The sequence below is a fragment of the Miniopterus natalensis genome, chromosome 3 (assembly GCF_054644295.1).
Source record: "Miniopterus natalensis isolate mMinNat1 chromosome 3, mMinNat1.hap1, whole genome shotgun sequence".
Classification (NCBI taxonomy): domain Eukaryota; kingdom Metazoa; phylum Chordata; class Mammalia; order Chiroptera; family Miniopteridae; genus Miniopterus; species Miniopterus natalensis.
The window spans coordinates 22,927,558-22,952,509 of record NC_142083.1 but is presented as its reverse complement, the minus strand read 5'-3'; the positions used below and the strand labels follow the sequence as shown (position 1 = coordinate 22,952,509).

The window sequence follows — 24,952 nt, the reverse complement described above, 5'->3', positions numbered from 1 at the left end:
GGGAGATGCTGATCGAAGGATACAAATTTACAGTTAAAAGATGAGTAAGTTCTGGGGATCTAATATAATCAACTATAGTTGATATTACATAGTTGATAAAAGAATAAATCTTAAATGTTCTCACCACAGAAAAGGTAATTATGTGAGGTGGTGGGGTGCTAATTAATGCTATGGTGGTAATCATTTTGCACCATGTAAGTGTATCAAATCATCACACCGTACACCTTAAACTTACACAATGTTTTATGTCAATTATATCTCAGTAAATCTGGGAAAACCCTATAAAACCTCAGTAGCTTACCAAAACAGACACCTGAGAAGTTATCTGGAAGGTTTGACCTTGAGGAAAATAGGAATAAAAGTTGGGAAAAAAGAGCTGGTTGAGGATGTGGAAAGATAATGTCAGAGAGGTAAAGAGACACAGAAAGGGGACAAGAAAAAATAATTTCTAATAGAAGGAACCAAAAAATGCACTGAACAGTGCCTCTGAACTACTATAATATTCTGCAAGACCTCTTTTTTTAATATGTTTTTATTGATTTTTAGGGAAAGGGATAGAGATAGAAACATCCATGAGAGAGAAACATCATTGATCGGCTGCCTCTTGCACACCCCCCCCCCCCCCGGATGGAGCCCACAACCCCTGCATGCACCCTGACTGGGAATTGAACAGTGACCTCTTGGTTCCTGGGTCAATGCTCAACCACGGCGCCACACCGGCCAGGCAGCAATACCTTTGGTCATAGAGAATTTTTCACACTCGTGATTTTCGTATCTGCTCTGAGCTGGAATGCTTCGGATTTAAGTAAGCTTCGGTTTTGACAAACGCTGGGAGGACCATACATGGATCTCAGCCAGGAGTTTCTAAACTTTGCTCTATGGGACCCTGGAGGAAGGAGGGAAGGTGGTAGGAGGAAAGGCGGTACAGCAGTTGAGGCATCTCTGCTTCCACAAGTGTGGGTTTATTTTATATGTTATCTCCTGGACTTCCGCAAATAATTTAATATGAACCAAGTTCAAAACCCACACACCTGAGTGCTATGTTGGTGCCAGGCTGTTGGGAGAAACAGGATCTGCTTGGGGACGCGGCCAATGTTCATGGACAGGTGCCATACATTACAAGATACCAAGAGCCTCAAGGAGACAGGTTCATGGATTCTCAGAAGATAAGCAAATGCAAATCTGGAGCAAAGGTCCCAGTTGCAAGCATGGCTCTCTCATTTCTCTCAATAACAGCTCTGCGTCTTTAATTACAGGTTGTGGATGGTTATAGCAAGGAAGAGAGCAGGAAGGTTAGAAAGGTGCCTGTAGAGAGATGGAGGGTGGCAACCTATACAAAACCTTAACCAAATTTGCTTCTTGCACCGGGGCTTCTGATATTTCATCACCAGCCCTTAAGGTGCAAGCACAAACTGGAGGTCATTGAAGTATTCTATCCCAGTCTCTACAAGTATCCCTCTCCAGGCCATTTCGGGGAAGAACAACTACTTATTTTGAGGGACCCAGTGCAAAATGGAAATGCAAGTTTCCTTGTTCAAAACTATTCAGAATTTTAAGACAGTGAGAGCAGAGCATGAACCAAGCACAGAGCCCTTCGAATTGTGGGACCCTGTACCACCATCTGGGTGGAGTAGCCCTGTAGCCAGCCCTCATTCCAGACGACAGAGAGACCCTGTGAGTGAAGGGGAAAGAAACAGGCTGCTGGGAAAGTGCCTAGAGACTGAGTCCCCTCCCTTTTATGTAAATACGGTCAAACCCAGAACTTCGGTTTTCTTCTCAAATAATTGCATTTAAACTTCCACTCTCGTGAAAGGCATAGTCTCCCTTTAAAAGAATGCTGGGCATCTGCAGCATACCTACAGGCAGGTAGGTATTCTGGGAGGCAGAGAGGTTTTCCCCACAAAGAATTTCCTAAAATCCTTGTAGGCAGTTACCTGTTAGACTAGAATGAAGGTCAATAATTCACAGCTACTTCTTTGAACATCCCAATTGTTAGGTACATTTTTAGCTATAATGGCACAATTTATACATGAACATAAATCCTTGCCCTTTACTAATAACCAGTAGCAGAGAAAACCTTTTGTTGATGCTGTGTCACAGAGATATAACTTCAGAGCAGCTAACAGCTCCAGTTCTGGAGGCAGAAAGGCTCTTCTCCAGCCCAGTTCTACATTTTCAATACCTGTGACCTGAGTGAGTTGGTGGATTTTGTTAAGCCTCAGTTTCCTAACCTATGAAATGGGGCTAACAGCAGGTAAGGATTAAATGAAATAGTACATGTGAAATTCACTCACAGCCCAGCACATCGTAAACAACTCATGGGGGCACTCTTTTTGATGTCAAGTTCTCGGGGGTCAACTCAGGAGCAGGAGTGAAACAGAAGGTCTCCAGGGCCCTGGGGATGCTCAGTTCTGGCTCCAGGAACCATACTGAGAGTCCTGACTTGAAACTTGCCCCTGGTCCTCAGCCTCCTACCCAGCCCTAAAAAATGTACAACAGACACTGGGCTCAGCCTGGAGCTATGACATCCGCCTCCACTTAGCCTCCCTGCTCTGTCCTCTGCCCCTCTAACCCTCTACCGGGCCAAAGCCCCAAAGCACAGAGACTGCAGATCTCTACTCACAACCCTGTTCTTATCGCCTTCGCCTGGTATTGAGGGGCTTCCATACATGACTCCCCCTGGGGGGCTCACCTTATTTCTTCCTCTGCTCCACAGCCTCAACCTCCCCTCCACAGGCCAGTCCTACCCCCTGCTGTGAACACACCAAGCTCGCCCCCGCCTCCAGCAGCGCCTCTATTGGAAAAGTCTTTCCCAGTCCTCTGCCTGCCCATCTGGACCTGGGACTGCTAGAACCTCTGGGTGGGACATTTGGAAATTGTAACTTCGAGAAATCATGGGAAAGAATGTAATTTATTCTAGAGCCCTCTGCTTTCCTTTGTTTCATGTGGAAAATATGAAATTGGACACCTAATGCACTCGTCATAACAAAATAAATTACAGATAGGTCAAGGATTTAAATTTTTAAAAATCTATAAATATTGTCAAAGAAAACTTGAACAAATTCCTTTATATTCTCACAGTAAGGAAGGTCTTTTTATGCATGACAAAATTCAAAAGCTATAAATAAAAGATTTTTTACATCTGAGTAAAGACTATTAAAATTTTCTGCATGGCAAAAAAAAAAAATAGCAGTACTGATATATGCTTGCAGCACTATGACAAAGGGCTCCTATAAATCAATAAGAAAAAGTACAGCCACATAATATAAAATGGGCAAAGGACATAAACAGACAGGTCATGGAGGGGAAATGGCTCTTAAAACTATGAAAAATACTCAATCTCATCATTTAAAAATACAAATTACAAACTACAATTGAATATGATTTTCCACTATTAGTATAGCAAAGATAAAAATTTTATGTAATCCATTCTGTTGGCAAGAATATAAGGAAAGAGGCATTCTCATAAATACTCTGTTATCCTCTCGACTGGAGATGCAAATTGGTACAACCTCTTTGAACAGCAATTAAGCACTAATCAATTAAAATGGCACATTCTCTGCACGTTGCTTGCACTGGATTGTCTGTTGTCAACTCTTCGTCACCACTACCCCCGTCTCAAGTCTCTGCATCATACGAGGAAAGCAAAGGGCCCCAGAAGTCCCAGCCCAGGTAACTCTGAGTCACTCCTCCTCCGAGAAGCCCTTGCAGGCCGGACGTAGAGAGGAGCCTCCGTTATTTCCCAAACACAGGCGGCGCCAGACACATTGGAAGATGAGAGGCGGGCTGATGCTCCTGGCGAGCTGCTGAGCCACCTGCGTTGCCCTGCACACAGAGCCTTGGCAAGAGCTCCAAGAGGCCTGGAAACCACAGCAGGTTCCCAGTGGCCTGTAGGGACCACCCCTCAGGTGCTTGTGGCCAAGGTTCCATCTACACCTTCCCTCATCTTCACCGCCTGGGGTCTGCCGAGGATGGTTAGGCCCTCACCTCCTTTACTAAAACATTGAACACCATAACTACATGGGCTGGCTCCTGTTGTCCTGACCCACCCATCTGACACATTTATCCTTGAGGACTTCATTCGGTGGAGACAGTCACATGTATGTGCCCCCCAAAATTCATTGTTTCTGATAGCAAAAAATTGAAAACTACCTAAAAGGGTATCAGTGGTGGACAATTAAAAATATCATGACACATTCCTATGGCAAAGGTCCATTTCCCATTAAAAAGCACAGCGCTTCATGGTCCACAGGGACTGATCTTCCAGGTGAGAAGGAGTCAGGGCCACCATTTGAATAATGAAGATGTGCACAGCATATCACCAGGAGTACACATGAGAAATTGGGGCCATGGGTGCCCCACAGGGAAAGTTAGGGAAACCCGAGTGGGAGGTGGAGTTACATTACCCCAGCTACCCTTTTTATGCTTGAATTTTCTATCATATACATATATTTTTAAAAAGAAACTGCTTATTAGTTAATAAGATTCCATAATCATTATAAAATGCCAGAGAGGCGTCAACAAACAAGGCACATGCTCTCTTCCCTTCTCCTCTCTTTCTGTTTTTTATTTCTTCCTGAAATTTAAAACAAATTAGAAATAGGGAACTTGACCTTTTCGTCAACGTACTTTAAAATACTGTCTATTTTGCCTTTTTGGAGATTAATTTCCTACACCCATCTACATTCATCTAGAGTCTAGAGCCCTCTCCTTATACCCCAAAAGATGAAGTAGAAACAGGATTGAGATTTTAAAGTTTCCTTGTGTTATTCTAATATAGGATTAAATTTCAGCTGAAGTGACGACTGTCTTTTGTTGATAAGTTCTAGAGATTGATTTGACTGTTCTCTGATCTTCTCTCTAATATAAATAAATAAATAAATAAATAAATAAATAAATAAATAAATAGGGGGGCACTCTGACTGCTTACAGATAAAATCCACATTCTTTCAGCTTGCCACCATGCTCTCCCTCATCTGGAAATTCGGAGTCTGAATGGATGCCCTCCACTGAATGGTGACTATTCGAATTCCAATAACACAGCTGAAACTGGGGTTCAATATAATTAGCCCCCAAAATTCCAGCTTCATGTCACGATTCACCAAACATACTTGCTACTTTCACTCCTCCATGAAACCTTTCCTAACCCAGCAAAAAGTTCCTTCTTCCTTCTTTAGACCCCTGTAATGCGGGTGGGGCAAAAGTAGCTTTACAGTTGTATGTGAAACACAGTTTATTCTTATATTATTTATTAATTTTTGTATTATTTTCCATATGAACTGTTAACCTACTTTTGCCCCACCCTGTATTATGTATCATTTCAGTAATTATTTTAGTGTCATAACAGCATAAAAATTGGCCATCCACCAATATGTTCAAATATATTTGGGTGCCCTCTTTAAATATTATTACTGCTACCATTAATTTCTAGACCTTGATAAAGGGAAATTTCCTAGCGCTTCCTGATATTTCCACGTAAAGACCAATGGTTGTGTTTTCATCTGCCTTATGTATAATGTCTCCTTATCTTCCCAGTTACATGTGTCAATGATTCCACCTCCCTTTTCTTACTTAAGCAGTTTTGTGCTGGATTTCTCTGCCTGCCGAAGCTGTGCAAGAGTCCCAACAGTGCTGATCACATATTACTGCAGAGCCAGTGGCATACGCAGCTGCACTCGCCTCTCCTCTGAGCGATTCCTGTAACTCAGATCCTAACCGAGCCTTCCCTCCTGACACTGAGTGATCCTCCACAGCTCGCTGCAGTGTCCCTGCCCTCACACTCCCTCTGCCGTCGGGCCCTCACATTCCACCTCAGGTGCCTCCCCTGATTACCCAAGTGAAACTTCAAGAGACAGAAATTACGTCCAAGAAGCTTAAGGAAAAAGATGTTACAAGGTATTATGGATTGAATTATGTCTGCAGCACCTGTGAATGTGACCTTATTTGGAAACAGGGTCTGTGTGGATGTGATCCACTTAAGATGATGTCATCAGGGGCAGCCCTAATCCAATATGACTGGTGTCCTTATAACAAGAGAAGGGACACAGAGACACAGAAGAAGAGAGACACAGAAGACAAGGTGAAGAGATGCCCAGACAATGCCATGTAATCTCAGAGGCAGGAACTGGAGTCATGCATCTCCAAGTCAAGGAATTGCCACCGTCACCAGAAGCAAGGAGAGAAGTGTGGAAGATTCCCTCTCTCAGAGCCCTCAGAAGGACTCAGTCCTAACAACGTCTTGATCTTGGACTTCTGGCCTCTAGAACTTTGAGAAAATAAATGTCTGTTGTTTTAAGCCACCCAGTCTGTGGTACTTTGTTACTGCAACCACAGAACACTAATACACAAAGATACATACTCAAGGACACGACCATGTGAAGCCAGGCCGTTGAACACTGGAAGGCCTCTTCTTTTTTTTTTTAATTTATCTTTATTGTTGAAAGTATTACAGATATCTCCCTCTTTTTCTGCCCATTGATTCCCTCCACCCTGCATCCTCCACTTCCCCCAGGCCTTCCCCACACTATTGTCTCTGTCCCTGGGTTATGCATATATGCATATAAATTCTTTGATTAATCTCTCCCCACCCACTCCCCAACCCCCACCTTCCCTCTGAGATTTATCAGTCTGTTCCATGCTTCTGTGTCTCTGAATCTATTTTGTTCTTCAGTCTGTTTTGTTTATTAGATTCCACATATGAGTGAGATCAAGTAAAACTGAATCAGGAAGAATCAGGAAACCTGAATAGGCTAATATCTGATGAAATTGAAGCAGTAATTTAAAAACTCTCAGCAAACAAAAGCCCTGGTCCAGATGGCTTGACAGGGAAGCTTTCTAATTCTTTAAGTTGTAGGGTTAGATAGTTTACTAAAAATTTTTCTTGCTTTTTGAGATAGCAGTCCTCTTTCTTTGGGTCCGTCTTTTCCTCTCTACACACCTGCTTTATTCTTCCTTCTCTCTGACGCTCCAGAGGGGCAAGACCACTCTGTCAGCAACTCCAAGCTTTGTCTCTTACAACTTCTGTCATCTGAGACTGGCTCAACTCTCTAGGCCAGGAGTGGGGAACGTCCAGCCCTCGGACCATATACGGCCTAAAAAATCGTTTGGTCTGGCCCTGCAAAGGCAACCGCAGGTGGGACTCAAAATTCAATAAATCCAGGAGCTTTCTTCATAGCTAATTTTTAAGTTGATAATTTTCTATGGCTCATGAATGATATTATAAATATCCAAATGGCCCTTGGAAGAAAAAAGTTTCTCCACCCCTGCTGGGCCCTTGGTCAAAAATCCTGGGGAAGGGCCCAATTTGGGTCAAGAGCTCCTTGTGGCAATCAGCTGTGGGCAGAGGAGGAAGGGTCACACTGCGCAAAATGACAGATTAAGCAAATAGGGCAGAAGAGTTTCCAGAAGAAAGGGACGATGCTTCGATTTAGACTAAAATTCCACCTTCTTCCTCATACGCAATTCTTTCCAAGGGTTTCTTCAAGATGTCTATCTGTCCCCCTCTCTCACACACACACACCCTTGAGAATCTGCTCTCTGAAATATTGTTAGAGAGCAAACACCCAACCGTACAACAGACAACAATTTGGTCTATTCTATAGAACATTTTAAGCTAGTCTTAACTCCCTATTATAACAATGCACCAGACAACACTCTTAGAGCTTATCAGTGAATTATTAGAATTGCATGTGGTAAAAGTTCCTTGGAAATCTTATTATTCCAAAAGGCATGCAGTAGGTATTCCTCAGGTCACTATACAGCTGGCCCTTGAATATACTGTTTCATTCAACGTCACTTCAATATAACATTGATGATATGCTGTGGGAACTTAACTCTTGCTTATATCAATTTGCCTATGGTAAAACTGGTTTCATATACATTATGTCGCTGAAGTTCCAACAGTGTCTAATGACACTAAGAGAGGACTTACTGTATCTTGGTTTTACAAATGTTCACACTCTGTGGGTTGCACATCCCTGTTCCTGGTTTGTGGTTCACTTTTAATCTAAACATGATCTAAAGATTCACTGATGATTCTGCCTTCTTGCAGTCAACGCTTCATGCCCATTTTTTGCAGCACCAAGTGAACACAACTGACATGGGTTTGAGGTACAGGCATGTTCTAATTGATGATTATATGTAACCCTTGCCTTACTAGAGGCAGCCAAGTGGAGAAGCATGAATGATTTTAGGAGAATCCATTACTACTACTGACAAATTAACTTATAACATGTTTCTCCAACAGCATCGCCTTTGAATACAAAGGACAGCTCAGTGATTAATGAGCATCCTCTAATGTCAGCTCTACTTCTTCATCTAAGTAAGGACAAGCTCCAGTATATTGAATTAACTGATCATATTGCACCATCAAATTCTATGAGAATTTTGGAAATTTTCCCTACCCTTATCATTGATTTGATCAGTCAAGATAAACTAGGTTATGTCACAATAATAAACAGTCCCCAAAATCTCAATGGCTGAAAACATTATTTCTCACCCATGCTCATGACTATTGTTGATTGACTAGGACCCTGCTCCATGTCATCTGCATTCAGGGACACAGTTTGACAGACATTCTACCATCTGAAACACCACAGAAGCTGTGGCAGAGGGAAGGGGAGATGGCCAATTGTGCATGAGCTCTAAGGGATTCTGCCTAAAAGAATCAACTTCTGCCACCTGAGAGAGACTGGCTTCTACTTCACTTTTACTCATGTTTCATTGGTCAAGTGAATCACATGACCATACCTATCTTCAAGGGGTCATGGATGTGCAATCCTACCATGCTAGAATATGGGTGAATAATATAGAGTTCTAATAATTAACTGGAATCCAAATAATCAGCTTAGTCTTCTTTGCTTAAACAAAATTCACTTATCTCCTCCCCAAAAGAGACAACTCAAAAGTTCCATCCAGTCATGGATCAAGTACCTCTGGGTGATGCACAGTAGTCTCTTCATCAGGAGGTACATTAATCTACTCAGCCTGGCATAAAATAATTACAAAGATTGGGTGACTTAAACAACAGAAATTGATTTCACACAGTTCTGGAGGCTGGGCACCCAAGATCAAGGTGTCGGCAGGACTGGTTTCTCCTGAGGCCACTCTCCTTGGCTTGTAAATGCCACCTTCTCACTGTATTCCCACATGGACTTTTCTCTGGGCACATTCCTGGTGTCTCTTCCTCTTTCTATAAGAACACCAGTCCTACTGGATAGGGTCCCACCCTTATGACCTCCTTTAGCCTTAATCACCTCTTTAAAGGCTGTATCTCCAAGTATAGTCTAATTGGAAGTTAAGGCTTCAACATTTGAATTTGAGGGAATACAATTAGTATGTAACAGGAGGTGACACATAGTGACCAAAAGGGGCTTATTCTGGAAACTTATGAACTACTAAGACAAGTTATCTACTCCATAAAAACGCAATTTACGAGGAAGGAAAATAGAAGCTATACAGCAGACCCTGGCCTTTGCAATTCTGAAATCCCCTAGACAAATACCATGGGGTCTACCCTGGGTGTAAGGGGTTAACAGTCCTTAAATACACTTTCTGCAAGAAGCCTCACTCTCCATAATCCTCCAAGGCTCCCGGCTTCTTTTTACATTATGCTCTTTGGCATTCTGATATAAGCATAAGGGCATATGCTTTGCTTGAGGGCTGCACAGCTTCCTGCCCTAAATGTTTAGAGCCCAAGGGCCATTTTAAGCCTTTAGTAGTTAACAGTCTCTTTTAGTGCAACCTAGTGATTTTTTTGGACTACACCTCTTGTAACAACTTAGCCTCTTATCTATTTGATTCCAGAAAACTCTGTCTGCCACAGTCACACCCACAGTTACCTTCAAGACATCTTATTTGGATCTTCACTCTGAGTCACCTTTGTCCTTGCATAGGGTAATAGTGGTGTGACAGAGAGATCATGTCCTTTGCTGCAAGACTCAGATTTAACATTTTTTTATTACCATAAGGCTCCCCCAATTTATTTTTTGCTGTTTAGAATCTAAAATCAGTCAGCCTTCCCAAAATTTCAAAGCCTCAAATTTCGTATTAACTCCTGCTTGGAGTCCAGCTAATTCTCTTCTGATCTTGTCTCTTATGATACCTTGTCAAATGCAGCCAACAGAAACCAACATACATCATCAATATTCCGTTTTCCTGTCTCTTTCTCTAGAGCTACAAATTCATTAGGCCTTCCAAGTTACTGCGGGCAACAGTTTAACCAAATTTTTTTGCCACGGCATAACATGGTTGTCATCTTTCCAGGTTGTATAACAATGTTTTCACTGCCTACAACTTGTTCCTCATGCCAATAACAAATTATAATTTCCTTGCTCTGTTAGCACCCACTCCTGGTAGCAAATTTTGTTATCAGTCAGAATAAACTAAATTACACTACAGTAGAAAACCACCTCACAATTTCATGGCTAGAAAAAATAAATAATTATTTCTCTCTTATGTGACATGTCCATTATGCATCAATTGGTGGGAGGGCAAAGAGCAGGATCTGTTCCATGTCATCTTCGCTAAGGAATATAGTGTGAAAAAGATTCCACCATCTGGAACTGTTGTGGCAAGAAGAAGTGAATGGAGTAATTGATGCATTAAATCTTAGAGACTTCTGCCCACATTTTACTGACCAAATCAAGTCTCATGGCCATGCCTAACTTCAAGGGTTTATGGAAGTCCAATCCTACCATGTGCCTGGAAAGAAGAATGTCAAAATAATAGTAAACAGTCCTTATGATTATCACACTCAATTTGTTAGATCAAGATACCTAAGAATAAGCTCCAACAAACTTTCCAAAACACCACACCCAAAAAGAAGACACCAATTTTTGTTTGTGTTTCTATATGTGTGAGAACACCTTAGGATCTTTCCCAGGCTAGTCTTCAAAATGCAACTTCCATTGGATTTTAAGAGATGCTATGTGCAAAAAACAACTGTGTTCCAATAAAGTTAAAAAAAAAAAAAAAAAAAAGATGGATAAAAATGTTAACAGGTTTCTTCACTGCAGAACTTCTCAGGAGCATCGCAGGGAACTCATGTACCTTGAAATACACTTTGGGGGAAAATGGCTTTTATTTCTAAAAATATAATTCAGTAAGTGGATTTACTCTGTGTTGTGTCTAAGTTTTTGTGTCTCAGGTGAACTAACTCTAGGCTTGGTTATTTTAGAAGATATGAGCCGTGGCGTCCAAAGAACTCCCTGTAAATAGAGAAGGGTATCTCTGTTAGGGAACCAGCTCTAGCATGCCAGAGTTTCATCTTCTGCACTTCCATGACTTAGGGAGGCATATGACAGCTCATCTGGAAAGATCTGGTATTTTGTATAGATAATTCTCCTATCACAGATGCTCTCTGCTCTCAACTTCTGCCCATTAATCAGGCAAAGGTATGAAGTTGTTCCTCTTTTCTTCAACACAATGCTCAGGTTGCCCTTTTAGGAGTTCCTTTCCTATAAAGACTCCCTTGTCATTCATCCTGGTTCAACTTTACACATTTAACAATAGAAGAAAGCTACACCTAGTTCCATAACCTCATGGGCCTGACCCAAACTTACCTGTGTAACCACTGATTCTGACCTATTTCACATATCTTACCCAACTACTACTGGAGATTTCTTTCCTTTTGGCCACAGTATAACTTCCATGCCCTGGTTTTCTCTTTGGAGTACAAGGAGGAGGCTACGTACCCATTTATATCTAGTTATACCCATTTATATTAGGTTTATGACTTTAGAAATGCAAGACTGATTCATCTTCTGATAGCAAACTGCATTATGAACAATTTAATCTTTGATACACTCTCAAGAACGAGTGTCCTCTCTTCCTGCTCTCTTGCCTTACTTACTTCGAGAACATTGGGAGCCTACTCAAGAAAGGTAACGCTCCATGGTTATGTCTTCTCTGGGAGTTGCAAACAAGACTCCATCAGCCCACCAAGCATATGCACGAGTATTACAGTGTGAAACAGAAGCTTCAGTGATCAGTGAACAGAACAAACCACAGCTGCTAGTTTAGTTCTGCCTCCAATCAGAAGCTGTGACTTATGCCATCTCCAAGGGCTGGTTAAAGCTCTGATTCACGCATGAGCTACCCAGTCCATATGGGGTAGGCAACTCAGCCTGAATGGAAACTTTCTCTCAGAGTTTTATAGAGCTCAGGAAAACAGTGCTTCTGAAACCAATCCATTGACATTTTCTGATCATTGCTTGAATAGCATCACTTAAAGCCACACACTTTTTCATCTCTGAAGACACAATCTGACCTGCTCATAAGTAAAATTTGTGGAGAGCTGCTAATAGTTATCCTCCCAACCAAACTGCCATCTCCATCTCTAAATGAAGACGTTAGTCTCTAGAAGTCTCCCCATCCTGGCATTAGTATGCCCTCAGGAATAACTCATTAAGTCTATGCTCCTCAAACTTCCCACTAACAGAAGGCAATGAAGATGTCCAGAAGGGCATACAGAAGAAATTTCTGAAGAGATGTGAAATTCCTTTGAAGACATTCCTGCTTCACCTTTTAAATGTAAATAAAATTTCTGTTCTACTCCAGAGATTTTTGTAATTATTCTAATATAACAGAAAGTGCTGATTGAAGTGCTTGTATCAGTCAGGGTCTAATCAGAAAGCAGAAATCAGACCATTATTTTAACAGGGAGTTTAACATAAAAAATTGATAACCAAGCATTGGTGACCTAAAAAAATGCTAATAGGGGACACTGAGGTTCACAGAGATCATAATTTATCAAACAATTAACACACCAGGAATGGGGAACAAAGGGAAGAGGCTGGGATTATTAAACCCTAGGAGCAGAGGGAGGAGCCCCATGGAGGACCGAGGTCTCTGAGGAGGGGGCATGAACCGCCAGTGTGGGTGCTTCTAAGGGCACTTCTAAGGAGACCAATGACACTGGTTCTGGGCACATAGGGAAAAAAACAAAAACTGAAAGCAATCATTGCTACTGAGACATCTGATGCAACAAGGTAAGAACCCATCACTGGGCGGTCAGTGACAGGAAACAAATGGGAGAAGTATGTCCCTCCTTCCTCCCCTAGCCTGTAGCCACCCTCTGTCGCTACCTCTTGGCAGAGCCTAAAAGGGGACAGTTTGACAAAGCAGCCCGAACACCACCACACTGAACATGGAAGGGTGAGGGGAACTGAAAGACAATAGTTTAATCAACACAATACTTATTTTCCAATAATAGTTGTAGTCGAATTGATGCTCTAAGAAGATGTACCATATTAATTCATCCAATGGCTTTATATACTCCTGCAAAACATTTTAGAGACTTGACAGTGAGTCAGCATTGGCTTTTACCTGCCTAGTGTGGATTAATTTACCAGGGACTTAGCAATGTCCAAGACATCTGCATTCCCACTCCAGTCCAGCCACTTTGGGTTTATTTTAATTCTTTAATCTTCACTCGAGGATATTTTTCCCATTGCTCTTTCAGGGAGAGTGGAAGGGAGAGAGAGAGAGAGACAAACATCAATGTGAGAGAGACACATCGATTGGTTGCCTCCCACACACACCCCAACCAGGCCGAGCCTGCAACCAAGGTATATGCCCTGGCTGGAATCGAACCCGGGACCCTTAAGTCCTCAGGCTGACGATCTAACCACTGAGCCAAATGGGCCAGGGCTCCAGCCACTTTTTGTATGGCCTGGGGCACATCACTTCTCACTTGCCTCTCATCTAACATGCAGGAGTTGAATTAAATTTCCTTAAAGCCCATTCCAATTGTATAATTACTGTAGATTACTATGGGAAAGCGCACCTTTTGTGGAGAGAGGAATCTGCAGTGAGATTTCTAAGATATTGTTGGGCATTCAGAAGTGGCTTGAGGGTCCTGGGAGGAGGGGAGCCTTGGAGAAAGGATACAAGGGAGGAAGAAGCAAACCAGGAATGGAAGAGTACTGAGGAGACAGACATCTGTAAGGGGTGCTGAAGGAGAGCAGACAACTGAGCAGGACAGGGCACCTGGCATTTCTGTGATTCTGATTATTTGAATTTTCTCAGAGGTTCATTTTATGCTTTCTGGTGGTTGTGAAATGCAAGTTTTGTGTGCTCTATAATCCTGTGTGGAAACAAGATAGAATCGGCACAATTCCGGAAACTCAAGAATTAGAGTCCAAGGTTGAATACTTAATCCTGTATTCCCTTCAGGACTGTAAAAATGGAGGTGGGAGGCCCGTACATATTGCCATCTGGAACAAAGCAGTTCTTGACATCAAACTGCCTTCATACAGATGAAATGCTTTGTGCTTCTTGGCAGAATGGTGGTGTCATTTCAATGCAACATACATGGAACTCACTTCCTTGCAGAGGAAAGTGCTTGTAAGTGAATCACTGAAAAGCCAGGTGAGTATTAAAGGTGGACAACGTTTGTGGCTAGACTTTGTGTTTATAGTGTTGATGTCAGATGCTTACAGTTCCTCTGTAACTCTCCCATGAAGCTAGTTACAAATCACCCGGTAATTAAATATCCTCTTTGAAATATCTTGGCTAATTTAATGAGGGTCAAACCCATCACAACAGAGTTTTAATCTGAGCTGGTGGGGGTTTTTCCCTTTGTTTCATTTTCAAAGATTTTTATTATGGCAAGATATCTGGTAATATTCTTTATTAGACTGATAAGTTTTGAAATGCTTCTCATTTTATTATCACATCAGTTCCTTCTTAATGGTTTTACTAGAACTCCGAGGTCTCCCGAGTTTTAATAACCTCTCTTTTTTCAGTACTCGTAGTCATGAAATTAATTGTATAAAATCATGATCCTTCACTGAATGTGTCACTGGACCAAAAGGAGAAAATTCAGTAGGAAGAATTAGACCTTGAAGAGTGATTGACGATTCATCCTGCTACAGATTTTTCACTCTGAGACTTTCATTTGCTTCTCAGTGGCACAATTTCCTTTCTTTCCACCTCTAAGAATGTCCTTCAGATTGAGGAATACTTTGCAATTCTCTGAACTGGGGTTATTAAAATCAAACTTTTTAGAGATCAGTTTACTTTTTTATAGTATATGAGAGACATGTTTTTATCCACCTAAGAATATTCTCTTTATGGTTGGCTTTGTTTCAAGGAGAGACAACAATAAAGTGAACTATAAGAAATTACCAAATTAGCAATTAGAAACTTTTCTTAGAGTCTGTTTTCATGTTTATCTTCCTTGATCCATGGTGGTAGCAATTATCTTAAAAATAAATGCCTACTAATTAAAGTCCTGAGGTCAACTCACCTTTGTTAAATCATAATTAATGACTTAAAGAACAAAATGTGAGATATAACAAGCTCAGAAAGACCAGAAATTTTAAATAATCTTTTATCTTATATTTTGGCAAACAATGAGACTAGCAAGTGGAAAGTAGTAACCAGGTTTTCAAGAAGGAATAAATAATTAAACACCCAATAAGAAGATAAAGAGTAGGGCAAATTAAAATCATAACTTAAAAAAAAATTATCAAATGAACAATTATTTTGAGTGATCAAAACCTTCCACTTTTCCCCGGCCAGTGTGGATCAGCAGTTGAGCATCAGCCTATGACCCAGGAGATCACTGTTCGATTCCCAGTCAGGGCACATGCCTGGGTTATGGGCTCTAGCCTCAGTAGGGGGCATGTAGGAGGCATCCAATCAATTACTCTCTCATCATTGAAGTTTCTCTCTCTTTCCCTCTCCCTTCCTCTCTCTGAAATCAATAAAGAGATATTTTTTTTAATCATATTTTTAAAACTTCCACTTTTACTAGTGCACAATTGATTATGTACATTACAGCTAAAGTCTCTCCAGCAGCAGCAAATTAGAACATTATCCTCATGTCAAAAGTTCTCTTCTAAATCTAACACATAATAGATGTGCAATAAATGTCTACTGAATGAATGGTTTTGCTCAATTAATCGTTTTAATCAGTTAAAAGAGAACTGAGTCTATCAAACATAACTCCTTGGTCTGACTAAATTTTGCAACTAGCCAGTCAGTGATGGATCTGATTTTTAAACAATTCATTTGGGAGATGAGTTATTTCTAAAGATAGTTAAATAAGCAAACTATTAAGGTGATAATCAAACTATGACACAATTAATATATTATTCCTTGATGTATGTAAAACTAAATACAGATTTTATTATTTTCAAAAGCATCAGGTAACCAAATGGCTTCACTGGTAAATTCCACCAAATGTTTAAAAAAGAATTAATGTCAATCTTTCACAAACTCTACCAAAAAAACAGAAGAGCAGGAAACATTTTCCCAACTCATTCTAGGAATCTAGTATTGCCCCATACCAAAACCAGACAAAGACATCACAAGATAAGAAAACTACACACCAATATTCCTTAGGACTGTAAGCACAAGAATCCTCAACAAAATACTAGCAAACTGAACACAGTAACATTAAAAAATTATTCTAGGAAGGCAAGGTTGATTCAATATATGAAAATCAATCATTGTAAAACACCATAGTAATAGAATTAAAAGCAAAGACCAAAAAATCTCTTCCACAGCCACTCACCCTGGGCTCCAGCAGAGGGAGGGCAGAGTAGACTTAATTGCATAAGGAGAGACTGAGGTTTGTGGCTCTGGGGAGAGAGCTGAAGGGACAGCCACCAGGATCCTTGTGCTGAGTCCCTCTCCCATTCCACAGATGCCATCTTTCTTGGGTAGAACACTCCCCTCCTTACAGCATCAGCCTGGGGAAATGAAATTGCCCCACCCTCTAGACTTCCTGCCACCCCACTCTGCAGAGCTTTCACCCTGCTGAGGAGTCAGCTGCCTCAGCTGGGGTGTAGAGGTCCAGGCAGACTCAGGGGGTATCAGTGACTGAGTTGTATGGATCTGGGGCTAAGGCAACTACTCTCCCCTTCCCTCAAGCCTGACCCGTGCTCCCCCTCATGAGAGATCCACTAGCTACAACCTTCAGACTCCTGGAGGCCCTCCTCTGCTGAGCTGTGGCTCCTGGCAGAATCTGGGACATACCGAGTTGTGGGGCTCCAGGACAGAGGCCATTTTTCCCTCGCATGCCCAACCAGTGCAGAGCCTTCCCTTCACACGGCCAAATCTTGGTCTGCTTGGGCCTCATAAACTCTGCTGGCCTCACCCTGATGAAATCCTGAGACCTTGCCACACCACAAAGGCCTGCAGGTACCCTGTAGGTGGACGCTAGGCTTGGTATACCCTGAAACTTTTGCTGAGTGGCCTCAGACCCAGCACTGGCATCAAGAATGAACCTGTATCAATCCAGTGAACACCACTCGCCCGTACCTGGTGACTCACTGAGAACCTCCCTCATGCAGCTCAAGTACCACCAGAGGCTCTTTCAGTGACTGAGCCTAACAACTGAATGGCAGGCAGAGGCAGGCAGAGATAGATCTTAGGGTGCCTTGTGCCTTTTGCTGACCTGCCCCTGAATTAGGTGCTGGTGGAAGCTGGCCTTGGTGCACAGCTTGCTCCTTCCCATGCACACCCAGGCCCAGAAGAGGCAGCCACAAACTATGTATCACTTTATAGCTCCAAAGAGGTTGCCCAGGGCCAGTCACAGGCAGCGTCTGACATTGAACTGCACCAGAGTCCCTTCAAGAGGCCCCAGAACCAATACACCCAGTGGTGAGCTTCAGAGAACATCAGAGCAAGACCCAATTAGTTTCATAAAGGGCACATACAAAAGGAGATCTCAAAAGGCTCCCAACCCTGCTAAGGTGAATTCTGCTTCATAGCAACTCATACACTGTGGTCTGAGTCAATCCTCACAGTCAGCCAACCTTAGGATCAACCCCACACACAAACAGACCAATAATAACCAAGACTAAATTACAACAGCAGGCCTCACATAACCTATACAAGGGACTTTTATGGAGCACCCACCTCAGGTGATCAAGCAGGCAGTGCCACTGGGTCCCACAGGACACCTACTACATAAGGCCACCCTACGACCAAGACTGGGAAACATAGCAGATCTACCTGATACACAGAGAAAAAGAAAATAAAAAAGAAGTAGCAGCAGCCAAAATGAGGAGACAAAGAAACATGTCCCAAATGAAGGAAAAGGAAGAATAGCAAGAAAAAGAATGAAATGAAATAAAGGCAAACAATCTACCAGATCCAGAGTTCAAAACGATTATAAGGATGCTCAAGAAACTTAGCAGAAGAATGGATGAAATCAATGAGAATTTAATTAAAGAGATAGTAAGCACGAAAAAAGTCATAAAAACCATAAAGAAGAACCAATGAGAAATGAAGAGTGCACTAAAAGGAATAAACAGTAGGTTAGATGAAGTAGAAGATCGAATCAGTGATTTGGGAGACAAGGTAGCAGAAAATAGTCAATCAGAGCAGAGAAGAAAAAAAAGAATTTTTTAAAATGTGGATAGCCCTGGTCAGTGTTTCTCAGTGGTTAGAGCATCATGCCGTGTACCAAAGGGGTTCGATTTCCGGTGCAGACACATACCCAGGTAGTGGGTTCAATCTCTGGTCAGGGCATGTGTGTGAGGCAACCAATCAATGTTTCTCTCTCACATCAACGTTTTTATCTCTCCCTCTCCCTTCCTCTCTCTTTAGAATCAATGAAAAAAAAAACATATCCTCCAGTGAGGATTTTTTTTTTAATTTAAAAAATGAGGATAGTTTAAGGGACATTTGGGACAGCATGAAGTGTAACAATATCCACAACATAGGGGTAGGAGAAGAGAGAGAGAAGGGATCGAGAACCTGTTTGAAGAAATAATGACTGAAAACTTCCCCTACCTAGTGAAGGAAAAAGACGTACAAGTCCAGGAAGCATGGAAAGTTTCAAACAAGATGAACCCAAACAGGCCCACACTATGACACGTCATAATTAAAAGGGTAAAGATTAAAGACAAAGAATCTTAAAAGCATCAAGAGAAAGACAGTTAGTTGCCTACAAGAAAACTCCCTTAGACTGTCAGCTGATTTCTCATGAGAAACATGTCAGGCCAAAAGGAATTGACACAAAATATAGAAAGTGATGAAAGGCAAGGACCTACAACCATGACTACATTACCCAGCAAGGCTATCATTTAAAATTGAAGGAGATATGCTAAGTAAAAAAAGCCAGTCAGAGAAAGACAAGTACCATATGGTTTCACTCATACGTGGAATCTAATGAACAAAATAAACGAACAAACAAAATAGAAACAGACTCGTAGATGCAGAAAACAGACGGACAGCTGTCAGAGGGGAGAGGGCTTGGAGGACTGCGTGAAAAAGGTGAGGGGATTAAACAGAAATAATACCTCACAGACGCAGACAACAGTATGGTGACTGCAAGAGGTAAAGTGGTAGAGCAGGTAAGACGGGTAAAGGGGGAATAAAAGGTGATGGAGGGAGACTTGACTTGCGGTGATGAACACAAATACAATATACGGTTGATGTACTATAGAATTATACACCTGAAGCCTACATAATTTTATTAACCAATGTCACCCCAATAAATTCAATAAAAAAATTTTTTTAAACAATCCAGCTTTTAAAACAGGTAAAAGATTTGAACAGACCCTTCACCAAAGAAGATACATCGGTAGCAAATAAGGTTACAGAAAAAATGCTCCACAAAATGCAAAATGATACCCTAATAAGAAACTGATACAAATCTATTAGAATGAATGGGGGAAAAACTGAGAAAGCCAGGTGCTGATGAGGAAGCAGAGCAACTGGAACCGTCACACGCTATCGCTGGGGATGCCAATGGCACAGACACAGTCTGGCAGTTCCTTATAAAGTTAACATACAAGCCAGCAATCCTACTCCTAGGTATCCACTCAGCTTCAACAAAAATTTATGTTCACAAAAGAAAGCCTGTAAACAAATGTGTAGAGTGACTTCATTCATAATCATCAAAAACTGGGGAAAATCCAAATGGTTTTCTACTGCTGAATGATAAAGTCAGGTACATTCATACAGCCATGCTCAGCAATGAACAGTAACAGACATGCAGCCTGGATGATCTCAAATGCATTCCACTAAGTAAGATTGGCCAACTCCCAGGGTTACATTCTGTGTGATTCCATCTATATGACACTCTGGAAAAGGCAAAATTATAGAGAGGAAACAGATCAATGATTGCCAGGGAGTAGGGTAGGGAGAAGGGATGACCACGAGGGGATTTTGCGGGTAATGGGACTATTCTATATCTTGATTGTGTAGTTGATGTGTGACTGACTGTGTTGTCAAAACATCACTGTAACCTAAAAAGGGTGAAATTTTCTGTATGTAAATTATACTCAAATTTTTCAAAGTCTATAGCTCTCATATTCTACCATTAACACCTTAAAACATTACATTAAAACATTTCTGCATAGTACTTATAGATGGTATCATGATCAGCCTATACTTGGAAGAAATTTCTCTTTTTGGAGGCCAGAATATTAGTTTTTCTGAACAAAGGACTGAAAATTGAAAGAAAAATACATCAAGCCCACTTTGAAACTTTCTGCTACTATGGGGAAAAATGTAAATAGCAAATCACTGTCCTTCATCATTTCCTTCCACATACAAATTGAACTGTAAAATTCTCTTTCTCATTTTAATTCCAGCAATAATTCATTTGATTCTGGGAAAGAATTCATCATAATCGGTCTGAACTATTTTCATCTTTGCTAGCAGTCTGCAGGACTTGACCAAGAGTCATATGGGTAATTGGAAATATTTGTTTGTTCATATCAGTCTAAACATAATCCATTATGTTCTGTAACAACGCAATTCTTTATGCCTGAAAAAAAATCAGAACCTTGTTTTAATGGAAATTCTCTTTATATATGATCAAAATTCATGTCTTTAAAAAACACTGAGTAAAAACCTGAACAAATAATCAGCAAACTACTGAAGATACAAAATGCCGACACGTGAACCAAACCATGAAGCAGAATAAAATGTAAATCCATCACGTACGTATCTCATCTCGGAGAACTGCTGAGCACTCAAGCTCTTTCCTTCCCTTTGCCTAACTACTAAGTGAGTGGAAATGTTTTCCTTTCATTTACTGGAAACAAAAGCGATGCTGCATCAGCAGATAGGTTACAAAATAAAACACAAAAAAACAAGAGGACGCCTACTTAAATGCGAACAAAACAAAATGACAAGAGGCTTTATTAGGGCATGAATTTTTCAATAGAAAATTGTATTCAAAAAAATTAAAATGTGGAAGGAAAGGGCCTAAAACCCCATCAAGGACAGAAAGAGCACATGACACAAGCTGGGACCCACAGGGCCCAGGATGCAAGAGAATCAGGACAGCAAAAGACATGAAGGTGAATGACAGCGGGAATAGGAGAAAAGTCATCCCAGCTGAATTGATGGGTGGAAAAAAACTATTAAATGGAAAATATTTTTTTTATTTAATGGTGATAAATGTGAAATTTATTGATAAATGTGAAATTCATTGCTCTATATTTGGAATTTACCATCCCCAATGTGATAAATGTGAAATCCATTGTTTTATATTTGAAATTCACCATTCCTAAAAAACTTAGTTTTTAATTGACATACTATATATGCAAAATTATGAGTGGAAAGAAATGTTTCCTCAATGAGTGATTATGCTAAGAGAAAACTTTCTCATTAAAAATTACAAACTTAGATGCATTTACTCAGGAAGAAACCAGCACTGTAAGAATTTCACAGGCATAAAAAGCAAAAGGAAGTTTAAAAAAACAGAAGAGATAGTAAAATGTATTCCAACTTTGGGATTTTTAATCCACAGAGACAGCTGTGGCAGTTACCTGCTCTAAATGAGTCCAATCTCCAAGCATGTTTAGCATAAAATAATGCCCAGAAAACTGAGAAAATGAATAAATGAAACAGCCAAATTTTTACTGGGGGATACTGGAGATACTGTGTAGAGCAGGAGAGGTGCCAGAGAGCTACAGCGGTATGCAAACATCAGTGTGAGTCTTGAAAAGGTGAGGGTGATCAATTCTGAAAACTATGGACTGGAGAGCATGGCATTACCTTGGGAGAGAGGCTGGCCTGGAAGGTTTCTGCAAGCCTGCAAAAAGGGAGCAAAGACTCCTGCACTATGTGACGACATGGGTGAACGGGGAGGACACGAGGCTGCGTGAAGTGTGCCGGTCACAAGAAACGCTGCGTGATCTCCCTTATGTGAAGATTCTGAAATAATCAGACTCATAGAAGCACAGAGTAGAATGCTGGTTGCCAGGGGCTGGGGGAGGAGAAATAGGGAGTTGATTAAGTTCTAGAGATCTGATGAACAATACAGCGCCTAGAGTGAACCATTCAGTATTGCACACTTCAAAATTTGTTAAGAGGGTAGATCTTACGTTAAGTGTTCTTTTCAACAAAAAACAATATCAAAAGGGCAGGAGGAAACTTTTGGAGGTGATGGACATGCTTATGACCTTGATTATGGCGATGGTTTCAGGGAGGTATGCTACGTTCAAATTCATCAAATTGTAGGCGTGTATGGTTTATAGGGTGGGGAGGTCTCAGAGCTCTGTCTCATTCAACATTTGTGGCTATTTCTTTCAAACAATGTGAATGCGGACACTGATAGCATAATTATTAAAGTTGTGTGTGGCGTAAAGTCCACAGGGACAACCACTTAGGATCCCAGAGTCCCTTAAAAACCCATAGTAGTAGGGAAAGTCTAACATAAAATTTATAAAGGAATATATTTAAGGTTCTTCATTTGCTTCAAAAACTTAAAACTCATTTGGGTCAAAAACAGTAACTCTACTGATGTGGTTTGTATTGGACTATGAGATGGGACAGATCACTTAGACACATAAGTAAAAATTCCATGTGAGTTCAGAGTAGCAATGTCGGTCTTATTTGAAGGCAAGTTCAAGAGCCAGAAAGATGTTTGCCTGTTCTCCTCTGCACTGGTTGCTGGTCCAACTACACCTGGGGGCTGTGTCTGGCTCCAGGAGCCACACTTCAGAAAGATAATTTAAAACCTACTTCTGTTAAGAGGAGAGTCAGCAGTCTGGGGAGGACTGGATTATATGAAGAACTGTGAGAATGGGAGATTCATAGGGGACAATAAACTTCAAATCTTTGCAGTTCTAGCCCATAGAGGAAACACTGGGTTTGTTAAGGGTGGTCCCCAGGGCCCCGTGGGCAGGAAGCGCTAGGAAGCCAGGGTTCAGCCAGGTATACAGAAGGCATTTCCAACTGGGGTGCACCTGGGTAAAATGGGCTGCGTAAGGAGTTATTCTGATTCAAAAAGGCATGGGACCCAAGCTTCAGTTATTCAGACATTGCTAATGTCTACTCTAACTGGACAGATGGGATCAATTCCCGAGCAGGGGAGCTTTCCCCACAAATGTCCTATCTACAATGCAGAGCTAATATAAGCATTAAAAATAATGTACGTAAAAGACCTTCAACATGAGAGTCAATACATGAGAGCTTGCTGCTCTACCCAGTGTGTCCTTTATTAGACAATATAAAAAGCAAAAGAGAAAGCGTCATGGCTTGTCTTCATTCCTCAGCTTCCCCAATATTCCGACTACAGGTTACCTGGGAGATGTGGGATCAGTTCCAGACAACCACAATAAAGTGAGTCTCGCAATAAAGTGAATCATAATCATTTTACTAGTGGGGGGGTCTTGCCTTCAAATTGTAAAAAACACATCTATGAAGCCCAATAAATGGAAGTGCAATAAAACAAGGTGTGCCTGTGCTTTGTTTTGCAATATCAGAGTCAACAGTTGCCACAGCCATCTGCTTGGTGATGCTAAGTTCTATTGGACACCTTACCACTGAAGACAACTCTGAAGGCTCCCAGACCCAACAGGCTGAAAGGATGCAGGCAGGCAGCCCTGCCCAGGTTGGAAAGCTCACCGTCACCTCAGGTCATCTTAGGACTCGGCACCTGCTTACAGATGGATCCCTTCTACAACATCCCCACCCAGTGGCTGCCCAGCCTCTGCTCCAACATCTCCAGTGACAAGGAACTCACAATGTCCAGAAGCAATGCATTCTAACTTTAAATGACTTTACTAAGACTGCACTTTACTTTTTTAATTTATGTTTATTGTTGAAAGTATTACAGATGTCCCCTTTTTCCCCATTGATTCCCTCCGCCCCGCATCCATCCCACCCCCAGGCCTTGCTCATACCAATGTCTGCGTCCATAGGTTATGCAGTCTTAAGTGGATAAAAACAAGTGCCTGCCATCACACACTGCTGGGCAACCCTCGCCCCAATTCAGCCTCACACCCTCCTATCAGTGTCAAGGTGCTGCATGGGGCAAATAACACAATATCCAAGTCAAAGCAGATTAAAAACAACATGTGTTTATTACCTCACTTAACAAGATGTCTTGAAGTCAGAGGCTCCAGGTTGGTTCAGCAACTCAGTGGCATCATCAAAGACCCACAGTCTTTCCATCTTTCTGCTCCACCAGCCTTAGTAGCTTGGCATCCATCTTCACTTTCCCTGGTGGTTGCAAGGTAGCTGCTAAAACTTCAGGTGTTACCCCTCACTCCGCCAGCAGCTCCTTCCATCAGCAACAAAACCTTTCTCAAAGCTCCCAGCAGATGTCCCTCAAACCTCACTGGCAAGAACTGGGTCACATGCCCACAACCCACTCTGATGCCCAAGAAAGGGGACCAAACAACCAGCAGAGCCCATCGTTCCTGAACACATCAATGCCCGAAAAACTGGGTATTCTGTTACTAAGGAAGAGGGGCAATGACTGTTAGGTAGGAGGGAGCAGTGTCTGCACCCCTCCTTTGGCAGGCGCCCTGGTGTCCCCTGCTCCGGGACAGGTGGCCCGGGTCAGAGGCCTGCAGACTTCGCCACTGTGGCCTAGATCACATCAACATCTTAATGAAGAGCTGGGCACACTGTGGCCCTAATAAGTGAAAGACACACCACACAACCAAACTATGTGTTTCTTGTTTGTCTGTTGAGACTTAAGTAGACTCCTGTAGCATACACTGCAATGACTCAGAGGTCTTTCCTG

General features: G+C 41.6%; 1 long non-coding RNA gene across 1 annotated transcript in view; it reads right to left on the bottom strand.

Annotated features, from left to right (window-relative positions):
- LOC107540556 (uncharacterized) overlaps nucleotides 1–24,413 on the bottom strand; it is a 113,173-nt gene extending 88,760 nt beyond the window's left edge. The window contains exon 1 of the long non-coding RNA XR_015714249.1: nucleotides 24,290–24,413. This is a non-coding gene — a long non-coding RNA (uncharacterized LOC107540556). The remainder of the gene's footprint in view (nucleotides 1–24,289) is intronic.
- Nucleotides 24,414–24,952: the final 539 nt, after the last annotated feature.